The following is a 22,916-nucleotide window of genomic DNA, read 5'->3' as shown; positions in this document are numbered from 1 at the left end:
TGCTTCACCTCCTTATTTATGGTTCTGCACTTATTTTTCTTTTAAATAGGAAAACAAATGAATAGATTTTCCAGTCTGTCACACCACCTTGCTGTAGAAGTAGTCAACCTATTATGCAGAGCTAATCATCAACTTCAAAATGTATTTTGAAGGCATAGAGGGCCTTTATAATATTCACTGCACATCTCTGCAACTTCGTTGTACCAGAGATGTGGGTGTGCATAAGCTCTGAGTAAGCAGACCTAGACCACCCCAAAACAATGTCACACAATAGCAAAGAATAAATTTTATGGGCTTAAGATGGAATAAGCACAACTGGACATAGTTCTCCAACAAAATAGGCTTTTAACCCATTGATCATGGCTTCAGGAGGGCTACAAATACACATCACAACAAAAAATGCAGGGAGAAACCAAACTACAGAGTGGTCCTGGCACAGATCACAGTTAGGTCATTTGCTAGGGATCCATCGTACAATGAATTATCTCTTTGGGTTCATAAATGTTTTCCAAGAGCGCTGGGAATTCTGCCATTAAGTAGGTATACATGCAGTTATATTGAATGTAGGCAGCCCTTTCTTCCCCAAAAGATCCAGACTTTTCCTGTAAATCACAATGTCTCTAGGCCTCCTACCCCTTTCTGCCTTCATTTTACTGTCCCTCTCAAAGGAGTGAATTTCAAAGCTCTGGACTCTACAGCAAAAACCTACCTCTGTCAGGGCTCTCCTCTGCCAGACTGACTGAAACACTCCTGGTTGGAACATCACAAGGATATAAAGCTAAAAACTGCCCTTTTCCTCAAGTCAGATTTGGTTTAGGTCATTTAGTTTTTTAAAGCTTAGTATCTGTCTAAGCTTTTGGAGAAAATTTTATGCAGAAATTTATGCAGAAATTTAGTTTAAGTTACAAAGCGTAAGTCGCAAAGTGGACTAGTTCTGGAGAAGCAGAGATCTCGGTAAGAGTCGATGAAGTGGCTACTGGCAAGTCACTTTGGTGGTGACCAAGCCACCTGCAGAGGAGTCAGAGAGTCCCCTCCAGCCCCGCAGCGCTCTCCAGCCAAGTGCTCTCTAAGCCCATGAAAACCCTGCCCAGACATGCTCCTAACACCCGGGGTTGAAGTTGTTTATAGCCAGCCCACACTGCTCCACCTGTGATGAAACATGAAGCGTGAGCTTATTCCTGGCTTCAAAAAACACACCAGGTCTGAGGTGCCTCTAGACAATGTGTCACTGTGCTGTAATCAGGAAACAAGAGCAGTCTGTACCTTCTCAACAAGCATATCTGGAAAAGGCCTATCTTGTCACAGCTATCATTTAAGTATCTAAACACAGTGGCTGGTCTAACTAGATGCTGAAATTATGAGCTTCTTAACTCCTGTGACAATAATGACTGTAGATAACATCTATGTTTTTATTTCAGCTCATCTGCCACATCTTCACTACATGTAGGTGGAGCCACAACTATTGAATTGACCATTAGTCACTATTAGAAGGACATCACCAACAAAAGTCACAAATACCAGCCTTGTTTTATATTCAGGGATAAAAGCTGTAAACAGAGCCTTGGAGGTGACTTGGCAAAACCATCTCTATTAGTTTAATCAAAAAAGGGAAGATTAAACACTACCTGTGGCAAGACAGATCGTTAAAGCCAAACGATGATCTCTCAAGAAAAGGATAGTTGTAAAGTTGCAGGCTGTAAAAATGAAGGCTTGCTAACCTCCTTAATGATAACCTTGTCCAATAATAGATTTGATTTCTTCTTCACAACTTTTGACAATCTGGAGAGAATTAGGTTTAAAACAGAGGTGGTAGGTCATCACTTTTCTACCACCACGAGTGCCTTAACAAGCCACATAGGCCAGAAGTAGTGCAGTACCATCAAATGTCTTATAATGAAAATCTATTTTATTGCAGGCTAAAGTAAATGGAGGGTTTCATTGTACAATTTAAAGAGAATATGGTTTAGTGGTTCAAAGGAAAGTGGGAAGGAAAAGAGTGGGGAGAGAACCCCAGGCACATAGGCAGCACAAGAGAGTTGGTGACCTGGTCTCTTTGAGAACAGACTCAGGAGAGTCACAAAGAAGAAACTGAGAAAGGACAATACTCCTCATTAGGATAAGAAGGAAAAACAGAGAGTGGTGCATTTTGAACCTTGTAATGACATTCTACCAGGGGGACTTAAAAACCAATGCTTTTTATGTTTTTATGAATGTTTTGAAGAATGAGGTGGAGGTTAGTCTCATCAGTCTGACCAGAGCAGTGGTAAACTACACCTGTTTTCTCTGAGAAAGCTTGTATCCCAAACTTCATAGCAGCATATGGAACAAACATGGAAACATTGCACCAAATATTTAACGGGACTTCCCTTCAATGTGAATATTACAGTTAGCTCAATCACTTCAAAGCATAACCTTGGTGAGGCCATGTTTCGACTGTCTGGCACACAACACATGGAACTTAAAAACCAAAAAGCCTTTATAGAACATTTCCAATTGAGTTTATGGTTTAGGCCAATCTTGTCTAAACCAATACCTTCAGAGGATGAAATCACTCGCATGACAGGCAGTAAAATATTTAACTTTACATAAAATCCATCATATCCAGAAAGGGCAGTGACCCTTCTTATCAGGCTAGGTTGTGAAGATGTTAGGGCTGAGAAAAGAGAGGGAAGGAATGTGCAAAGCTTGGGTCAGTAAGAGCTCCTGGCCATGCAGTGCTGAGGTTTGCTGCAGAGCTCTCTCCCACCCCACATCAAAGATGTCATCAGTAGCCTCTGAACTAGCAACTGTCTGGTCTGTCTGGCCTCTGAGCTTTTGCTTTCCTACCCTGAAGTGATTTCAAGGGGGCACGGCTGTGTGAGAGGTACCATCCTTTAGATGAGCTAGAAACATATGGCACTGACCACATGTGGTCATTAAAAAGTCCCACGCCAATTTTTGCAAGGCTAACAATATTAGCCCCAGTATCCTGGCCAAATTCCAATATAGGTAATTATATTCTGGGTAATGACATACCGGCTAGTTTTATAAGGTTTAATATACATTGTGGAAAGTAGCTTGCACCTAAGGGCTCTGAGTTAAACTCATTGCACAGTCAGCTGGGATAAAATTAGAGAAGAAACTACCCAAGCATGTCAAATGTTTAAGCTTTAAAACCCTGGGTAGAATGAAACAAAAGAGGAAGGGATCCAGGGGTGCTTTAGCATAATCAAGCTGGCTCATGCCGCTGAAGACACAGCTGGGATTGAGAGCTCACTGCTGTGAGGAAACTTGTAACAGTATCCCCACCCCACCTTCAGCAGTGGGTGTGCATGCATGTTAAATTACCAGGTTAAGGAAGAAGATGGAGCAGTATGATGCAAAATGTTGTTTGCTAGCGGTTTTTTTCTTGCCCTCCACCAGTAAAATCTAACCAAATCAGGGTCTTCTAAAAAAAAACAACAATCAAACCACTCTTCAAATACTTAACGCCTGTCGCACAACATCCCTGTGACCCCAGCTCAAAACGGCAGAAGGGGTATGCTGCTCTTTTACTAACTTCTGTTTGTCTCATCTTGCCCCACTTGAAGACATTCTGCCAACACCAGCGCAGGATCCAGCTGTAACCGTACCCTGGCAGGGCACCTGCTAGGTACTACTGATGAAAAGCTCTGAGCCTGATGCCCAGCCCCAGAATAATCTGGGTGGCAGGACAAGTCCCTCCAGCACGCCATTAAAATCAGAAAGGAGCATTGGGAACATGCCACCCACACCTCAGTTGGGGCAGGAGGCACTCACTTGCAACGACTTACCGGCTTCATTCAAAATGTGTTGATGTGACATACGCACTTGGATGACACAGAGCCTTGCGATGAAACACAAGTAGACCCGTCAGACCTAGGGGCTGAGAGTACGGTTGTTTTGGCTCTTTTGAGCCCATAAAGCTTTCTACAGACAGTGCCTGCCATTTTATGCATTCAACAAGCCTGCAAACCACCCCCCAATATTTTACAGCATGCAGAATAGAATAAAAATGGTTTCTAACTCAAAAGCTTTTGTGGAACCAAAGCCACAAAACCAGCTTCAGATTCGAAGCCCCACTTTTGGCCAGCAGGACATCCAAAGCAGTGGCCGTGCAGCACAAGGAGACATCATTTCATCTTGAAATTAAGTCCAAATGAGGCTGCAATTTTGTTTTCCCAACTTATGAACGGGTCTGGGCTTGTTTTGGTGCTGCCGTCCGGACTCCAAACTTTAATCCACGTATTTCACGTGTTAGTGTGTGCATATCCTATACTCCCAGGCACACCAGCTCATTTCAAGATGCTCTGTGCCTCTCCTGGGCTTGGATTTCAAGCTGTCGAAGATGGGAGACGCGGGCTCTCCCCCCGCTCTTTGCGTACAGAACACTGTTTCATCTCCTCGATTCCTTTCTCCATTAAAACACATTCAAACATAATTAGTGTAACATTAAAAATGGAGGAAATTTTGTAATTGCCAGTTGTTCTGTAGCCATGGTTACACCAGAGATTTATGCCGAGCGACTCCGGCCTGAGCACGCACAGGCAGTTAGCGGGAACAGCAGTAGGATAATGTTTGTGTGCATGTGCAGGTGTGCTGACGCGCGGGTTTGCCAAAAAAAAAAAAAAGGGGGGGGGAGGATGGAGGGGATGGCAGGGGGGGCGGGTGGGGGGGAGAGGGGAGAGAGGCCGAGGGAGAGAAAGGAGGGAGGATGGGGAGGGGAGAGACGGAGAATATTCGGTGACATTTAAGGTGCTAATATCTGGAAGTCAACCTTTAATTTGACAGCTTTTAGTGCTAGTTAATTTCACTCATCCAGACGAGGTGTAGGAAATTTGCAGCACCTTTAAATTATCACGTTTTTCCACACTGCCTGAGGCCTATGTGGAATACCTGAGCCATACTTTCTGCCCCCCTCCCCAGCTCCCCCTCCAACCCCCCCCCTCCCCTTTTTTCAGGTCAGTTGAAGTAAAACTTTCATTCCCTTTCTCAGACAATTAATCTTTAGCTAATTGAAGCAGGAATGCTGCAGGATGGGTTTCACTGGGGCCTGTAAATCTCATTTAGCAAAGTGAATTCCAGGCACATGCTGCACCTAATGATGTGACAGGTGGGCTGCACCGCAAGACAGCAGCCGCCGAAAAGTTGATTCTCATTAGACCCTCGGAGTCCTGCAGTCAGTTTTCTGATGGCTGAAGAACACTAATCGCATCTGTTTGCTGCTGGGTGGGGTGGGGGGTGGCGGGGGGGGGGGAGAGGCAAGGATGAGAGGCGGGGGGGCAGGGGGGGGGCCCCGTTCCTCTCTTTCATGAGTTAATATCCTTGACTCCTGCCCAAAAAAACAGCAGGCCTGCCTCCCACCATGCGATCAGCCTCCATTCTGCTGACTCCTACAGGGTGCACCCTTTTTCTAATTAACTGGAATGGCTATGGAAAGCAAAGGAGGCCTTGTGTTGGGTGAACCAATTATTTTGAAGGGTATTAAGTCATCAGATTTACTTTTATCTTGATTGCATTGTGGAAATCGTGCATAATTAATGGTGGGAGCTTATTAGGAAAATGATTAGGCAAATTACACAGGTGTCGGATGCATTTTTTATGATAAATTTGCTAGAACAATCCTGCAATTCCATCTGTTCAGCTCATATCAGAATGTCACTCTGGAAGAAATTAATGGTGCAGAGTCGCACAAAGTTACTGGAGGCCTTGGATGCAGATTTATGTTTTAAAAAAAGATACAGTTAAAATTACCCAGCAATTTCCTAATAAATACTTGATGTTACAGTTCAATAAATTACTTATTTAATCTTAAAAGAAAATGATAGTCAGCTGGAAACTAAAAAGTGGAGAAAGCATAAACCTCATTTTGTCAGTTTGATGTGTATGTAAATAAAAAATAATCATAAGACATAATAATTCTTTGCTGTGGGATGCTGACTAGAGACAAGCTGTCAGTATCCAAGTACTTCTGCTAGGTATTTTTTCCACAGATACTAAGGCTTGTTGTACAAATCCTGTGCTGGTTCTGAGGTGGCAGAGCCAGTTCCCTTTTCTGTAATTTCTGCAGTGTTTCACAGTAGATTCTGGAGCTCGCGTACTGGGAGCTAGGGAGGACGCCAAATGTTGTGCTCGTGTCCATGCTTCTTTCACCTTGCGTTTCCTACCAACACCAGAAGATGAAAATTATGTATCCAAAACCCACAAACACGTTGTCCTTGAGAGCAATCCAGTAAATGAGTGCATGTTTTTTTGTGTGTGAGCGTATGCGTGTCTGAAAAAGCATGTGTATATGCATTTGTAGAGCTAAAACAATGAAGGACTAATATTCTGCCCCTGGAAGTGCTGAGAAACCACAGAAATTGATTAGTTATTATGCAGAAAATAAAAAAGCTCATGTCCCATAGAAGCAGCATAATATTGTACTAGTTAATATAACATGATTTCTCAAAAAATGCAAGTAAGGGGGCAGAAGTCTCAGGAAACTTGGTGAGTGAGGGAACCATGACAAAGAAAAGCAGTTTAATCAAGGCTGGGCAGTTTAACAGTTGAATATGATTTTTAGGAGTATATTTTTCATAACCTGATAGGCTCACTGCAATCACTGCTTTTACCTTTCTTTCAGTACTACTTTTAAAAGAGATTAACTAGGCAAACACACTTAACATGGCTGTTGTCCTCTCAGGGGACAGCTCTGAGGAAGGTACAGCCCCAGATGTCAAGTGTCTTGGGGTCTGCAACCAACTCTGCCACAAGGGTCTGCTGCATCACCTTAGATACGTCCTTTTGATGACCCTCGAGGCTCCTGGATATACACCACAAGACCTGCGGGTTAAGGGTAGCAGAGAATATGGTGGTTTGCCCCAAGAACAGGATAGGGCTGCTCTCCGTGTTGGAGGCACCCCTTCAGGATTACTCGAAACAGCACAACAGGCCTCTGAGAGGGTATGTCAACGCTGCAAATATGTATTCAGCCAAATGAGCTACCGGCTAGTTTCATAATATAAGGTACTGTCTGGCAGCGAAGGTAAAGGGGCCCTGGCAGTAAAGGTCTCAAGTACAGTTTGCAAAATCCATCTAAGAAGTTGAGTAAAAAGTTTATGTTTATGGCTGTTGGTATGGCTTTGAATCTAGCTTGAACGTCTTGAATGCCTTCAAAAACAGAGAGCAGACTTTTGGAGATCCCTCCCTGTAGTGCCCCAAGGACTACCATCCTGCCCAAACTCCACAGCACTCTGGCTATACTACTTCATTCCTCTCTCCTGTTCCTCAGTGTCCCAAGAGCTTACTCATTGCCACAGGGTCCTTGGAAGGAAGGCTTACCAGCAATGTGGCACAGTCCATTTGGGGATTTCTGTTCTTTTCAGGATCTTTATCTCATCATATTGTTATTAGAGAAGAAGTAAGCATCTCACTCTCTTTTAGCACTCTGAAAAGAAAGCTAGTAATAATCAGACCTTTTTTTAAAAAAAAAGAATGCTTGGAAATTTACAGCTGAAGAGCAACCCATGAGAGATGTGCATTATTTTTCTCCCTAATATCTGACTCTTGTTAAATACCAATGATACCAGTCTCTGTGACTTTCGCATCTGATTAATCCTGCCCTGTAAAGTAAAGCAGCTGATACCACTCACTACACTTGTGGTGACGGCAAAAGAACTTAATTCCAAACAGCCTCTGTCTGCAAGAGGAGCCATGGCAGCAATACTTCGTGGGTGGTTTATGTCCATTACGCAAGGAGTACTCGGCTCATCTGAAAACCCAGCTTCTCCTTCAGAGCCTTTGCCAGGCACATCCTTTCAAATCTGCTTTCATACGTCTCATTGTCGTGAGCGTCTTCAGAAAAATTACAGGGGCATACAAGCAAATGTGGCAAACTAATGTGTCCCTGAGTCAGTGTTACTGCTTGTTAATTAAGACTATTGATAAGTCTTGGGTTGATTCCATGAAAGCTATCAGAACAATATAGATTAATGCTGTTAAGCACAGCAGGTAACCCTAACACAGTTACTGAAATATTGGAGAATATTTGAGATAAATTTGAAGTTAGGGTGACTATCTTCGTACAATTTAAGGGATGTCCCTTATCTGGTGGCTAATGGCCCATGACCCATATCCAATAAGGAGTTGCTAAGCATTTGATCCAATAAAAAGCTTGTTTTGAAGCAATCATTATTCAAAGGATCAGACACTGTGATACTAATGTATGATTTTGTACCATGAATAAAACATTTCAGATAATATCCCTCAAAAAAATCTATACTAGAGTTTATACAGGTGAGCAAAAAATGGTCAAGTAAATTTCGCAGAAGGAGATAGAGGCCTGTCTAGATTAGATTAAATGGGTTAATACAAAACACAGCAAGACCAAGAGTCATGGGTTAAGAATATATATCCCTAAATGTAAACCTGACATACAGGTTACTTCACAATTTCACACAGGTCTGTCACCATCCTGTAAGAGAAACTAGTACTATTTATTCCTAGAAGAGCTTAGCTAGTCAGTATTATTGGCAAGATTTGACATAACATAGGGGAGTCAACCAACTCAGGTGTCCTTTGTAGTTCCTGTAGTTAATGTGAGAACACAGACAGAAAATTGCTGCCTGGCCAGCCACTCATCTGTACAGCTCTCTGAAGTATACCTCATCCAGTTCTCCTTCAGGTGCCAGATTATCCCCAGGTGCTTTTACCCAGAGGCATTCAGACAAACCAAAGGTCTTTGCCTCACCCTCCAAACTCACCAATCTTGATGAGCTCTAGGAAGCTGAGGCAGGAAAACCGTGTTAGAGATACACTCTGAAAGTATTAATCCACCCTGAGTCGACACGTTTGCATAGACATGCTCCTAAAGGCATCATAGGAAGTAAAAGACCCCACCAAAGCCAAGAGTCTCCTGTGAATGGCTCTGCACCAAAAAGCAAGCACAGGCAGTCTCTGTTCCCGGGAGCATGGAGCTCCTGCAGGGAGGGAGATCGTGATGCAGAGAAATTCTTAGAGACAGGCAGGAAGTTACTGGCAGTAAATGCCAGAAACAAAATCTCACTCTCACTCATCTCAGTCCAAGTCTCATGCACCAGCCACACTGCTCCTTTGATTTTGAGTGCTAGCGTCATATTTCAAGTGTACAGTATGCCTCTAATACTGTAATCAATATTTGTTTTTAAATTAAACATTACTTTTCTTTTCCAGAGTATCACTCACTTTTCTATAAGCCCGACCAAAATAACTAATTCCTAATCCTTAGCGTAGATAACTAGCTCAAAACAAACAGGCCCTTTTGTAGTATTGATAGTATTACATTTTTAGCATATTATAAGCTTACAACTAACACCTAGGCATTTCCAAGCGCTACGTACTCTGAAATGTAGGTGCTAAAAACACAAAGCTATTTGTTTATCTGATTTTCTGAGTACATCTCCCACATAAAGGTTTCAAAGTTTAGCCTTTTAACTGCAGAACATTCAAGAGGTGGCACTGTTTTTGCCCAGATCAGATTTTCATTAGACAACAGACTGATTCATACAAGCTTCTGAAATTATTTTAAGGGTTGGTTTGTTGGGTTTTTTTCTTTCTTGGTGAGTGGTTCAAAACAATGCTTCCTATGGAAGATAAGTGGGAGGCCCCAAACACAGATCACATATCTAAATACTACAGAAATGTAGGACACTGGATACACATCTATTCTTTTTCCAGCCCATCACTGTAGAAACAAGACCTTTTTCTGCAAGTAGATATGGCTTTAAACATGGAGGCCTGGCTGACTGAAGTCTTTCACCAAAACATCTTCTTATTTTGTTTTAGATGTGTGGGTTTGGATTGATGAGGAATGCCATTGGGATGCTACTTTACAGATGGTGAGCAGTAGAGCAGGCAGTACATCCCTCTGATGGGGAGGAGGCAAACCCTTCATTAAAACATCAGCTTCCCCCAGAAGCTCATACTGTCTGACATGCCTAACCTGTGTGCATGTGTCAACACCGAACGCTTGCTAATGTTGCTGAGGCTGTAAATAAGGGTTCATACTACACTATGAGGGAGATTAATGAGTAGAGTGCTTCCTTCTCTGCTGGAGACTGAAGAAGGTTCCCTATTAAGATGCAGTATCTGTCACTGTCAATAGAGACATGCTGTGTGGGTGTGAGGGGAGGCTAAAGAGGTGTCTCTGAATCTGGTAATTCCTTGCTTTTAAGGGTCTAGTGCAGGGGACTGACACACTTGAGCAACATCAACTTCCTGAAAGATGTTTTCTATTAATGAAGGAAGTCCAGTAATTTCTGTGGCCAAAGAGAGGGGAATGCAGAGGAATAGGAGATGCTCCCTTTTGAGGAAAGTAGAGTTTTCTTAAACGTAGAAAAGAAGAAAGAGAAAGAAACTAGTATCCTGTGCATAGGCCATGCAGATTTCAGGGAAAGGAGAAGGGAGAGATCTTTCCTTCTCTTAGTTATCCCCATCATACATAATGAGAACTTTCTGCGTTCTTATGATAAATTGGATGCCTACCTTCCTTATCCATGCTCCCTTATCTCTTTCCCACTTCAGTTCAAGTAAACAATTATTTTTATTTACTTGTATAACACCCATTTCTGTATTATCAGAATGTCTTACAGAACTGTCTCATCTTTATGAAACATTTGATATCATCCCTCTGAAGGAAGGATCATCCATCCTTACGTATGGGGAAACAAAGCACAAAGGGGCTCAGTGCCTTGCCCGAGCTTACACTGTAAATGAGCCAGTGAAGAAGGGTCTTAATTCTGAACTCACAAGCCTGTAAGCATGTCCCCGCTCTTGGACCGTAAGCATGTCCCCGCTCTTGGACCTGGGGTCAGAAAGAAAGATTCCCTGTATACCTTATGCCTGTGTTTCAGTGAGGAGTGCTAGTGAAGGTGGTCAGCTCACTCAGCCTGGGCCAAAGAGGGTCTTACCTAGATTATTAAGGAAATCTTTTCTACATGTTTGAACCGTAATGACTTTCTATATCGGAAACTTGCTTCATACAGTTGAATAATGCACACAAGCTAAAAATGCCTACACATTTAAAGACAGATTTTTAACCCACTGTCTCCTCTTAAAACCCCTAAGGAACATAGAAGTTTATACAAATCAGTCTTTCTCCATTAATTAGAAGATCAGCCTTTTTTCATTACTTAGAAGATTTAATAAAATGAATGTAACACAGAAAAATATTACCCATTTTGTCTAACACTTGTGGCCCCTTTACAGAAGCTGAAAGAAGCCAAGGAATTTATTTAGCCAGTATAGTCATTAGTTCGAAAGAAAAACAATGTAACAAATTCTACACTAAGAGTTTAAGATCTAGTTAAGTCCAGCGAAAGCAAACAACTAAGAAAGAAAGCAAAAACTTGAAAAGGGAAAAATCTGGGGGAAGAAATGGGAGCCTATGTCTAAAAAAAATAACTGCTAGATTTGCATGTTAAAAATTTATCTCACTATAGTACCCGGATATGTAGCCCAAAGTCAATGGGAATTGCAAAGGGCAGCACCTCTGAATAATAGATCGCTTCTTTAGCTCTCTTCTCATTACAGACATAAGGCAAATCCTATTTACTCTTCTCTTACATCACCAACCTTATTAAGCACCAAATAGTTCTCTTTTTTTTTTTTTTAACTTTGAGAATAAGTCTATAATAAATTTTCTCCATAAAAATACCATAAATTAGAAAAGCTGCCTGCAAATCCCATGCAAGAATTAAGTTGTCTTTGGACAGTCACTTCAGAATGCTATGTCATGCCACTTGCAAAAGGAAAATCAGGGAAAAAATGCATTTCCTAATTTATTGATAACATACGAGTTTTATGTATAAAATGGGTATTAAGAAACAAACGTATTATGCTACGCCATGCAGGGATGCTTTCACAGCAGTCTTGATAACTTCTCTGGAATTACTCAAAGAGCATCTGGCTCAGGCCCTGTGCATGGTGCACCCAGGCTTCAGGGAGGGTGTCTGCCAGGGAAAACAATGTTAGCTCTCTCTCTGCCGCTGCACGCAAGGAAGAACACACGTTTTAGCTTTTGTCACAAATCAGGCTAGCAGTGCCTTATTTGACAAAGCGGGGGAACGAGGGCAAAGCAAACCACCAGACTGGCAATAAAAATGAGAAGGAAGTTATACCGGAGTGAGGCATTTGGCCCGAGGTCTCTGCCTGCTCCAGAGGTGGAGAACACAACAGCTCTGAGGCCAGCAGGAGGGAACCTCTCTGAGACAGCACTTTGCCCCCGGCATTGCAGGTGCAGAAACCAGCAAAGCTCTGCCTGCTTACCGCCTCCTACGGTGATAACTTAGAAAGTTCTCAACACTTCGGGAAGAGAGGGAGAGGGGGAGGCTTTTTTGTTGTTTATTCACGTTTATGAGAGTGCTGATTATTAAAGGTTCATATTGCAATGATAGAAACAGAAAAGATGGAGTACAGTGAAGCTGAAGGACATTCAGGATGAACAGAATGAAGAAGGATACATTACTTTTCATATTTACATGATTCATTTACTCTTTAGCTACCCTGTTTTAAAGATTTTAATGAGCTGGTTCACCTCAATATTGCAGTATTTTCAGATTGTAGACAGTGGGAAGTGCCTTCCCTCTTTCCTTCAGCCTATGAGAAATATAAATTGATCAATAAACAGGGGACAAGTGATACTGGCTGTAGAGTTTTCAAAATTCATTATTAAGTATATTTTGTTTGTGTGGAAGGAAGAGCTAAGCCAAAGAAACAAACTGTGAATTAAACCTCAATGTTGAGTTCATTTTTAGAGGTAGAAGTAATGTAGTCCAACCCCACCCTTAAGAAAATCCCAAACTTACAGAGTGTTTAGGTGTCCCAGAGAAAAGTTGGTATCTGTTCCCCAATGATGTTAAAAATTCAAAATTCTTTTGTTGGAAAAACTGAGCAAGCTAATTCCTCCTTTACTTTTCAGCTGTCCAGCTTTTGTTCCATACTAGCAATCATACATATAACCAAAGGACTTTCAATAGTAGTTATGAGTCTCATTCTATAGAAATGGTGTTCTAAATCTTAAGCTAACTCCCTAACCCTGCTTATTGACCTCCACTAATAGCTAAGAATGGGAAAGAGAGTACTTTGGTGTAGAGGGAATACTACTTTACCTGGATCAAACATAAGACAACATTGTGGAAAAACAATTAAAATGAAAGAGAGAAAAAAAAAAAACTTTAGGAATCAAATGAGACTTAAAATGCAAGGGGAATCCTTCTTTTGCTACAAATAATTCTCTCTACAGCTGTTATTTAACAGTTCTTCATGCTTTCGAGAAATAGCTGCCAACAACATATGGAGTCACCAAATTTGAATGACACTAGAGGTAATTTTTGGACTGCAATGAATGATGTCCATTAAAATGAGAGAAAGATTATGTTTATAGGAAGGTGATCTCTAAAGGACCTAAATAGCTAAGGGAAGTCCTGTGGGAAATAGAAGTTATTGGGACAGGTAACTAGAGATGGATTTCAATAGGAAGTCATTACGGAAAGAGGAGATGAGTCCTGGGCATTTCATCGATGATGAATCTGCTGTAGAAGCAGTATGACACAAAGCGTGTGCTGACTCATGTCACTAAATTGATAAACTACATCATATCAGAATAAGCTTTTTTGGGGAGAAGGGAGACGGAGAGACAGAAATACAACTCCTGTTCAAATCTCCAGATAGAAGATATCAGAGCATATGTATAAAAACCATGTCTTATAGAAGCAGATATGATTAGTAAGATACCTTTTTTCCTCAGAAGAGATTATTTGTATGCGTATCTCTTTGATGATCTGATATGACTAAAAAAACTCAAATAACCCCAACATCTATTGACCTATGTAAAATCAGGGTCAGATGCTGTCAATTGTATTTGTTTGGTTGTAGAAAGAAGAGAAAAATTCTCCAAAACATTTTCCTTACAGTTTTTTGGGTGAAGAACAGACAGCTACAATAATATAACTAGATTCCCAAAATGGTGGGAAGCATTTTATATGTTTGAGGAAAAAGAAAAAAGATCTCAGAAGAGCTGTCACGGGTGCCAAGCACAAAAATCGCAGAAAAAAACTCCATATAAATAAGACTCAACATAGTAAGAGTCCAAAATGCAGCCAAAAGAATGAAATGCAAAGAAGCAATTTTGTTGGAAGAAAGGGACATGTTTTATAGTATTAAAACCAATTCTCACCCCAAAGTTCATATTGGATGACTTTTAATAGAAACATGGGGGTAGAATTCAAACCATGTGATCTGATTTTTTCATTTTTACTTCAAAACCAATATATGTTTTTCACTTAATGAAAGAACTAAGAAAAAAAAAAGCAACAAAAGACCCTATAATTATCTCTCAAATATTTTTTATCTTGAAGTTACTGTTAGAAATTATCCTTCTTAAAACAAGATTTTCTTTCATCATTTTAGGTTCTGAGTGTACTGAGACAAAAAAAAATATCAATTTTAAAAAATTTTATTACCAACCTTTCAATTTTATGTAGTTCAGTCCTAAAGTCCACATTTTATAAACTACTCAGGCCTTTCTGGCATGAAAAGGAAGTAGCAGTCAATTTCTTAGATGGAGGACTGACAACTGTCAAAGATTAATGGCATTGCTGGTTCCTTATTCAGCCGACAGCCAGGCACCACTTTTTTACATTTCATGTCAGCAAAATGTTAGTTAAAACAGGTGAAAATACCTATTCTGTGCAGTAACTTCTGTTTATCTTCTGAGACAGCCCCAGGAAGCAGTGAGTCTCATCAACCTCTTTTACTCTGTTGAGGGGTCTCAGCCTCTCAACAGTCATGCCCTGGAAAAGTCTTTTAAAGTCTTCCTTTCAGAAGTAAATTATATAAAATATTGTGAGAAAGAAGTGTGTATATGTGAACACAGGTGGAAGCAGTCATTCACACAAGTGGATTTAGAGAATGCTCTCTGGAGTACTTCCAACACGTGATGCCAAATAATACACAAATTATTTGCATCCCCAGAGAGGAAACCAAAGACAATGGCTGGAGTTAGGTCTTTCCAACCAAATCCTGACACCCTTCCCTAGTCATCGATACTATTCTTTCAAGTGGCATTAGGATTTGTCACTAAGTGTATAACTGCTCTTTTCTAAAGCTAGGTAGAGCTGAACAATACAAAATGCAGGCAATGCATTTTCATATTTCGGAGTTTGTGAATGATTGAGCCACTTCTGTTAGCAACCCTTGGCACTACACTTCCTGGGGAAAAAAATTAACAGATTACATCCTTTGGGCATAGCATCAAAATGACCCACCCCAGCAAAGATATGTCAGACTTTATAGTCAATTTAAACTGAAAGTGACAAATCTACACTAGCAGTATTCAGATTTTAGAAAGTGGCCCAAATGATTAATTCCATACAAAAAGACACTGTGGATTTTAATTACTCAGAATTGGGAAAGTAACAAGTAATAAATGACAGGAAAACAATACAGAACACTGTGGACATGACCAGATTCTTGCAAAGTCATTACAAGCATTTGTGCTCCTTGAAGTCAAGCTTCTACAGCAAAGCATTTCCATCCAAAAATGAGTTTTTAAGAATTCTGCATGAAGCCAGCTGTCTGTTCACTGCATTGACATAAGAGTTGCCACAACAGAAAGGGCCATTTTAACTGGTCTTTTCCAAATAGGTCCTTGATGATCAATTTTGAAAGTTTCAAAGGTTGGCAGAAATCCTCTACAGTGCATTCACTGTACTGTATCAATGAGGGAGCGAAGAGTTGGTTTTCATGCCAACTAGTCATGAAATACAGTCTTCTGAAATCTATGCTGGTCCTTAAAAAACAAATAAATATTTATTGACAGGGAAAAGCAGGTAAAGAAAGAGGTATGAAGGATCTGCCACACAACAGAAAATAAGTAAAACTCCCCACAGCCTCAGAATTTTTTTCCTCTAACCTACCAATACCATCAGGACAAGTAAACTAATAAGGCAGTCTGAACAAACTCAAATAACATTTTTTCTGCAACTTTAGCATTACCTAGCTGATTAGTCTTCAGGACACACACATACACACACACACACACACACACACACACACAGTGCAACAATTTATTTTAATGTAATGCTGCCCCCTTGTGCTTTTGTATACAAGGAAGTTTTTGTCAATAACCAAGGTTTGTAGCAACTAAAGAAAAGCAAGAAATCAGCCTTTTCCTCAGCTCTGGCCTCTGAGCGTTCTTACAGATTTTTTTCATGAGCAGTAATATGATCTTATGCAATAATCAGCAGTCTCAGAGCCTAAGGAAATATGAAACATGTATTAACATAAAAATTAAAGATAGGGTAAAAATAAAGCACACCATTTGTAAGTGAAAGATGAAAAATGAAGACAACAGTCAGATCAAAGTTACAGTAAGCTACTGAAAATAAGTGCAAAATAAATGCTTAGATTTTATACATTAAGTTGTAGTATGCTAAGACAAACAAACAGATTTTACAGAGGAAGTCAAAGAAAAAGTGATAGGGCAAAATGAGAATGAGAATGAGAACTCTACAGCTCAGGAAATAAGTCTCCTTCGCACTAGGAATCCAGTGCCAGTCAGCATTGGGTTACCAACTTTCAGAAACCCTTGCCAGAAGAGCTTGTCAAGTGTTCTGTGTTAAAGGCACTATGAACTTTTGAGAAGTTCATATGAGAAAAGTACCTCTGAAAAATTTGGTTCAGAGTTAGCCACCTATCAATTGCCTTTGTAGTTCCAGTAACCAGGGTCTGTCTGGTAGATCTGTCTTCCTTAGAGATGGTCCCCCATGAAATTGTTAATTGGTTGAGCTACAAGGACTTGATACCATTCTATATGGCATAGTTTATGGCTAAAGACAAGAAAATTCATTCTAGTTTCTTTCAAGAATACTAAATTTTCAAAAAAATTTATGAGATGAAGTGACACTTTTAGGCATGATACAAATCAACAGATGAATAACATCAATACTTACAGCCATTTCTTTTGAACTTTTAACAAGTCCTGCATCCTGAAGCAACTATTTTGTTTGATGACTCCTTCCTGCAATTCCGTATGAATAATAATGAAGCTTATATGTGTTCATTTACTTTTTGTATGAATAATAGGCAGATATATTTTCTTTGAAAACATACCTTTTGTTTTCAAGCTTTTACAAGGCTTATTGATAATCAGTAAGCCCTTACAATCACAGAATAAATACCCATACATAGATATCTATATACTTACTCTCTGTGTGTGTTGTATCTAGGCTACTCAGTACATACATGACCTTTACGGGTCATTTTTCCTTATAAATTTCACAGCTGAAAAGAATATTCATGAATAAAACAAAAAATTCTTATTTGGATCAAGAAAAGTGTGACAATTTCAGGCAACTTTCAGTAAAAAAATATGAAAAGCAAGTTGGAAGTATTTTGTTTTGATAGCTAGCAAATGAAAGAAACATTCCAATTTTCAGCTAGAATTGGTTTTCCTTACAAATTTACTAACTTTGTATTTTAAATATTTTTAAGCTTTGACGAAGTCAATGAATCTGAATAACACCTTCAATTTGAACCAGAATAATTTGTTTCAGGTTTTCAGAATGTTAAAGAATAACTGAGGATTTTTAATTTAGGGCTGATCTGAAATAATTTTAAATTGTGTATTTCGGCTTGGCCATTGACCTGACTAAAACCCAACATAGTTATTCAAGAAGGCTTACTGTAAATACGATTTATCTCCAGAATGTCTGTTCTTTACCTTGCTTCATTACGTCTTATCTTTCTTATTAATTTTTGATATGGAAACTCAGCAGATGCCTTGTGCAAAGCTAAGAGTCTATAGTGTATTATTAGAAAGTGTGAAGAAGTATGCGAAGTGCCATCCTCTGATTTTCTCCTCTCTCTCATGAGCATAGATCTAAAAGGTAGATAATTTAAGTATGTTGGCACTCTGTCTGAAGCTATGCTAGTCATTTTTAAAATCTATGTTCTCACTTCTCTTCTCAACATATATGTCTTACGTAAATTAAATTAACTTGGCCAGAATCACAAGCTGAGCGTCATCCTCTGTGACACTCAGGTGACAAAAATAATGGGCTGTAAAGCGACTGTAAAACCTGTTAGGGAATTGTCTGGTTACAGAAAGAAATTGTATGTCTCGCCACCCACGCCTCCTTGCTGCTGTTGGGAAAAGAAGGAACCGCACTGGTAGGTCCTGGGGCAGGAGGGGTTATGGGGGTAAGACTGTGGCAGCCACTCATTATGTTGTCATTCCTGGTGCCAGACTCGGGATTCAGGGAGAAGTAGATGATGGCGCTATGCCCATTCACACCTAAGCAAAACTCAGTACAGGCAACAATCTGACTGGCTGCCTGTTATTTTGCCTGACAGCCATCTTAATAGCGGTTCTAAATTTGTAACCCTTCTTTCAATTAATTCAATATAAAAAGAAAAAAAAGAAAAAAAGTACTATAGGCTAAGGCCTCAGGAGCTTTTGGCTAGTGACTGTCCTTAAGAAAGAGCTCATTAATCAAGAAAAACTTTTACTGTATGCTTTCTAAGCAATACATAAGCAGTAATATTAATATGCTTTCATTTCTGTTTTTGTGGGCCTTGAAGGAAAAATATTGTTAACCTTACTATTCCAGTGCTTATAGTTTCTTCTAGTTTCCCTAACTGATTTCTTTTGGATTCTTTTCAGACCATATTCTTTCCTATTTTTTGACCTACCTTGTATTTTCCTCACTTCCCGCCATTGTTTCTGCTTTTTCGGTCAATTATATTTTCAGGTAGATATCTATATTTTTAAAGAAAATTTTGATATAGTTACTGCTATCATTATTATTAACAGACTTACTACGTGTAACTCACCACCTTCTTCCACTGTTTCAAAAAAGCATGTAAACAAGGAAATTATTCATGATATCTACAGACATGATATTTTAGGGGGTCTGAGACCCTTCTAGTAAAAGCAGAAAGAGTCCTTTGGGTCAAGCCATAGCAAAAGAAAACTTAGATTAGTCTAAAATTGATTTCTGAATTTGTCTTTGACATTACATTGCCTATACAAAGATTTTTTTAAAAAAATTTAACAATTGTGCGTCAAAGTTAGGCTGTATGTATGCCCCCCAAATTATTAGTAATTGACATTAGTAAGCACTGTACTACCTGAAAAAATATTTAACCTGCCAAAATCTAAAAAAAACCCACAAAGTTAATATATTTGTTGCAGCATAGCATGTTGTGGGAAAAGCCAGGCAGTCCAAAGCAAATTTTTTAAGTCTGTCTCAGACAAAAAGTACCGGTAGCATGAGAAACAATTCAGCCAATCAATTTCTAAACAATTCCTGAATCTATTTGGCACACACTGAATCAAAACCAGTGTCTCATATTAAAAGCAAGGAGGTTTGCTCCATTTAAAGAACGAAAACTACTTCACCCACATGTAGTCTTGTTTTCACCAAAAAGGTCAAATTCAGGACAAATGTATTTGTGATGACCCAGGCACACTAAAAGAAAGCATTTCGTCATTGTAATGGCACTACTTATACACCAAGTTTTTTTGCCTGACTCACTGGCTGACACCATTCTGGTACATGACAGCTTGAATGTCTGTGTTAGCTTTGTAGCCAGAAGCGTACAACATTGGAGACACATCTGGAAATTGGGTTTTATCTCATCTAAGCCTAGAATCTTCAGTACTATATCTGGGATGAAAGTAAAACCTTTCCTAATTGCTTGTGTTTCAAAAAAAAAAAAAAAATCAACCCAGAAATAATATCAGTTCTTTTTAACGACTGTTTCATCTATGAGGACAAAAATACATTTTGATTAATTGCTATTTGACCTAGGCAATTTAACTAACTCCTAAAAATAATAATAATTAAAAGAAAATATTAACTCTCCTACATTCTATTTGTGAGTGAATCCAAGATAAGTGTCAATTGAAAACGTGTGGCATATTTTGTGAAAAGTCAATAGAAAAATCAAAAATAAGTGAGAATAAAAAAAAAATTCTACTGGGTTTCAGAAAGCATTTTTTAGTGAAGAGATCTGATGAACTACAGCATAGTTTCCCAAGACATGAGTTTCTTAAAACAATGCAAAGCACTCAAGAGTAGAGTGTAGGGAACAATCTAAATTGGTCCCCCGGGTAAGGACTAGCTGACCTAATTGGTATTTCCCATCTTTAATTTATGTGATCATACAGTATGCTGTTATCTTTTCATTACATTAACCCATAGGGTCAAACATTCCTCTTGTGGAGTTCCATTGGCACAAGCAGATTTGCACCAGGGCTCAGTTTGGCCCTCACTACTTAAATACGAAATGAATTTCAAACGTAGCTGTAATCAGCCTTATGGAGTAATATTACGCTCAAGCAAGAAGACCATGTGGTTCCCCTGTATGAAAGACAGATAATTTTATCAATGCAAACTTTATAAAACATAATACCCATCAAATATTACATGCCAGAACAGCACTAAACTACTTAAAGTGGTAAATAAAACATTAGTTTGGAAAAGTATTTGGATTCTTCCTCACATTATTGCAATGTTTTATTCATATCCTGCCTATATATTCTCTTCATTCTGTTAATCTAAGTGACCAGCATGTGATCAAACAGTGCAGTTCTGCATAGTTCTGCTTCCTTTGAGATTGCACAGCACCTCCATCACCTTCAGGGCAAGAGGAATGCCACTGTGGCAGTCTCAGTTTACAAACATGTGCCATTTAATTCAATCTCTTTTCACCAGGCCGCATCACTACTGTCAAGTAAAACACTGTTAAGTTCTGGAGCAATCTTCAAATGAGAGTTTCTGCAAAATCAAAAATATCCATTTTCTGGATGTAAGTGAAGGCGGCAGTCCAAAATAGTGCTCTTCAGAGATCTGCCAAAGATGCAGAGATGTTGTCTTTAATAAGCAGAAATATGGTCAATAATTCTGCCTTTTATTTTATTCTTGTTCTATCAATTAATGAAATCAAAGTATCTTAATCTATCATTCCAGTTTTGCCTGAAAAATGCTAAGTAGGCATAAGCAAATGGTGTGCCTTTGTTTACTCATCTGTAAAATGACTTTGGAGTCTTTCTGAAATTATTGCAAGGCACCTCATGGTAGTAGTGACACGAAGTCAAATTTGCAAATTTGCAGCATGGCTAAAAACTTTAGGTATTGAATAAGTTGCTAAAAAATATTTCATCTAAACTGATATGGGGTGGATAGACAGGCAAACGGTTTCATGTATAATCAACCAAGCAACAATTACATTTTCTCTAAGAAAGCCAAAACCTGCTGAACCAGAACTACTTGGATTCTGAAATGCAACCGTACCTCTCAGAAGCTGTTGCAAATGCCTTTCATATCAAGCCTTTGGGAACCAAAACCCAAAGACATACGAAATGATTAAGAAGTATGACAGTGAAACACCATAGATGATGGTGATTACGTCGGTACTACAGGAGCCTTGGAAGACTTTCTGGTTTCTGAGCCTGCACCGTGGCCTGGCCACATCCAGCCTCCACGCAGGCTCTCACCTTGCTGTTAAGAACATGGTAGAATTGAAAAGCACTAGTAAGGTCTTCTCACCACCAGCTGCAGAAACTGTTCTTTTATTGGCCCATTTATGTCTTCAAAAGGAGGCATTCATAAACTAAAATTCTGGTCATGACCACATAAGAAAAATTGTCTTTAACCCATCTCATGCACTTTAAAAATGTTCATCTCCATGAGGACAGACATCAGGACCCATCAACAGGACAGAATCCACATGGAACTCAAGGCAAGACAGAAGAGTTCGAGCTTTATACGAATGGGGCTGCGAAGTCAAATGGGCAGGTTTCAGGTATAAGAAGTCATCACAGAAATTGCATTAATTTATCCTAAAAGGTTTTTTTTTTCTGTTTAAAATTTTGTTTTGCTTTTGTCAAGAGCAAATATTAATATTTTTCTTTGAAAATGAAAATAAATGTGTGAGTTTGTGTTCTTTTCTTGTCATTTTGTTTCCATAGCCTGAGAAATACGCTACTTTTAATCTTGTCTCAGGGAAAAGAAAAAAAATAAAAAGAGTGAAGATATGAAGGGTGAAATTTCAGTGATAATTACTCTGCATCAAATAGGTGTATGAAGCCCAGTACATAAAATGCTTTCATCATTTGGGGAAAAAAAAAAAAGCCCCTGAAAAATCTATGAACTGTCAGAAACCAGGTGAGAATTGCAAAGCTATCCTATCTGCTTTACCAAAGGGTTATTTCATCAAGTAACTTACAAGTTACAGGCACACATCACTGTTGAGGGAGAAGTAATTTGTTGTAATCATTTTTAATTATAGTTATTCTTAATTATCTTTGCTGTATGTTTAAACATTAAAATACAAACAGTGCTGCCATAGCACAGATGGTTGGTGCCTGCTATGCAGACTGTCAGGCTTCATTTAAGCACCACTGTCATTTTTCCTTACAGTTGTAACTTAAAGTAGTAATGCACTTTCTCTGAACCATAATTATTAATGTTTTAAGAAGGATACCTACCATAAGGTATCTAAACAAAGACACTCTGAAGCAAAAACCCTTTCTACAAGTTCCTCTAAAACAGAGGCATTTGAAACCTGAACCCAAAACCTGGAGGCACCCCTGAAATCATATTCATAATGGAAAGCCTACTGGATAATTCTGTCCGTAAGCAGCAGGGATCTGAGTGTTAAGGGCAGGGCAGCACCCCTTACAAAAGGAACAGATAGAAATTGTTAGATTTTGTTATCCTTCCTCCACCAACTGTGGTTTCTTTTGTCTTTAAAGATGTTTTAGATAAAAACTAGGTGGGGCTTTTTTTCTCTTTTTACTTCTGCCTGTGTCAGTACAAGCATACTGTTCCTTGCTGTGTTTATTTGTGACATTAAGAACCATTTTCCCAAAATCAAACTTAAATATTTCTAAA

Source organism: Larus michahellis, chromosome 1, assembly GCF_964199755.1.
Source record: "Larus michahellis chromosome 1, bLarMic1.1, whole genome shotgun sequence".
NCBI lineage: Eukaryota > Metazoa > Chordata > Aves > Charadriiformes > Laridae > Larus > Larus michahellis.
The sequence above is the reverse complement of the archived record's forward strand: the minus strand, read 5'-3'. Positions refer to the sequence as shown.